Consider the following 2,500-nt stretch of genomic DNA (forward strand, 5'->3'; position numbering starts at 1 on the left):
TTGGCATTTAGTTGGGAACAGATTTTTTTTTCACTTTTTTTTTCACTATAGGCCACTGAGGTGTCCATCTGCGAACTGAAGCTAACTATTAAACTTTGTTCCCAGTTGGGGAACAGATTTAATTTCACTACATCTTTTGTTCCCAGTTAGAAAACGAGTTTAACCTCACTACAGCCTGAAGCTATGTTCTTATTTTGGGAACAGGATTAACCTTCATACAGCCTTAGTTCCCATTTTGGGGTCGGGATTAAGCTTACTACATCCTCTGTTCTCATTTTGGGAATTGTTTCAACACTTCCTCTTACCTCTGTTCCCGCCAAGAGGCGCAGGAGAGTCCTTTCCTCATCTACGGGGCCAAAAGTTGGTTCTAGAAGTCAAAATAAACTGGAAGTTGTTTTTGAAGTTCGAGAAGGAGGAGGAGAACGCTCTTCAATTTGGCCCAGAGTTCTTCTGAAGAAAGTGCTGGTTCCTAAGAAGTGAAGTGAAGAATCTTCGGTTAGCAGGAGCGTTGGCTTGAGACACTATCAAGAATGAGCCTCTGCGGGCTCCGTCCGGGCTTATATACCTATAGCCTGCCCCAGCCCCCTCCCCTCTCCTACCTCCTGTTCTACCCCCTTACCCACCCGGCTCTTGCTTACTTACCTACCCACCCGCCAGAGCGACTTGCTCTCCCGCGTGCCTGCATGTCTGTATTCGTCAGCCTTCCATATCAGTTGCTACCCTGTTTCCTAAACCCCCCTCCACACGCACATTCTCCCTCTTCCTCTTCCTCGCTCTCTCTTACCTCCGACTCACGTTAGCAACACGGTCCAAGGATCACCAGAAGCAGACCCAAGACTCCCTCGAAGTCCATGAGTGCTTCAATCCAAGTCTTTGATAATCTTAACCTTTGGACAGGGTCCTCAACCTGTGGTCTCCTATGACCCATACTTTATGTACTGATTTTTTTTTAGCTTCCTAAACACCTCTCCAACAGTGAATAAAATCGCCAGGAGTTCATTATTATGTAACCATTAGTTTTTCGGCGTGTGAGCCCCATGTGACCCCATTTTGAGAAGTTTGATGCCCTGCCCCCTTTCTAGAGGGTCCAAAAACCGTCTGGCGTGTGTTTTTGTGTTGGGGCAAAATCTTCAAAATTTGACAACACGCGTCGACTTAAGGTCATCCGGGATAGTTCATACAAATGTTTCTTAAATCTCAATCGAGATTTATTTTAACCTGTTAACGACAAAAGGTTTATAATCGGAATCACCATGCGTTAGGAAGAACAATGTATTGTTTGACACATTCGTTATAACTATCTGCTTATGCTAAGATCGATCCTGACCATCGGACACTGCAGTTAATACGATCAGCATTCAACACCACTGTCAATGCGATGTCCCTTGAACTGAATACAATTTCCATACATCAAACAGAATAAAGTATTTAGGGTACGTCACCATGGCGAAGGGATTAAGACACAGATCCTCTTCTTACTTTAGTCTTCAGAAGTTTTCTGTACTTATAGTTTCTCTTCACAACAAAACGGATGTCAATTTCTCTTAAAATCGACGACACCCCGTGTAGGGCCATGTACCTCTAGACATAAACATTTCTTGATGACAACAAAAATTAGTGACATCATTGTTCGTGGGTTGACACCAGATGACTGAAATCGGCTAACCTAACCTGACTTGATCTAACCCAACTTAACCCAACCCAGCCTAACCTAACCTGACCTAATCTGACCTAACCTAACCTAACCTAACCTAACCTAACCTAACCTAACCTAACCTAACCTAACCTAACCTAACCTAACCTAACCTAACCTAACCTAACCTAACCTAACTTAACCTAACCTAACCTAACCTAGCCTAAACTAACCTAGCCAAACCTAACCCAAGCTAACCCAAAACTCAACCAAACCTCACCTAGCCTCACCATACAATACCCATCCTAACCTAACGCAATCTAACCTAAATTAGCCCAGCTTAAACTAACATAACTTAACTTTACCTAACCTAACTTGACCTAACCTATATTAACCTAACCTAACCGAACCTAGCCTAACCCAAGCTAGCCCAACCTAACTCAACCAAACCTCAACTAACCTCACCTAACCAAACCAAACCTAACCTAATCTAACCTCTGACCTAAGCTAAGCTAAGCTAACCTAAGCTAAATTAACCTAACCTAACCTAACCTAACCTAACCTAACCTAACCTAACCCAACTTAACCGAACCCAACCCAACCCCCAACCAACCCAACCCAACCCAACCCAACCCAACCCAACCCAACCCAACCCAACCCAACCCAACCCAACCCAACCCAACCCAACCCAACCCAACCCAATCCAACCCAACCCAACCCAACCCAACCCAACCCAACCCAACCCAACCCAACCCAACCCAACCCAACCCAACCCAACCCAACCCAACCCAACCCAACCCAACCCAACCCAACCCAACCCAACCCAACCCAACCTAATCTAACTTAAACTTAACCTGTTTCTGTGTT

Source organism: Oratosquilla oratoria, chromosome 5 (genome assembly GCF_046742065.1).
Source record: "Oratosquilla oratoria isolate Oo_2021 chromosome 5, ASM4674206v1, whole genome shotgun sequence".
Lineage (NCBI taxonomy): Eukaryota > Metazoa > Arthropoda > Malacostraca > Stomatopoda > Squillidae > Oratosquilla > Oratosquilla oratoria.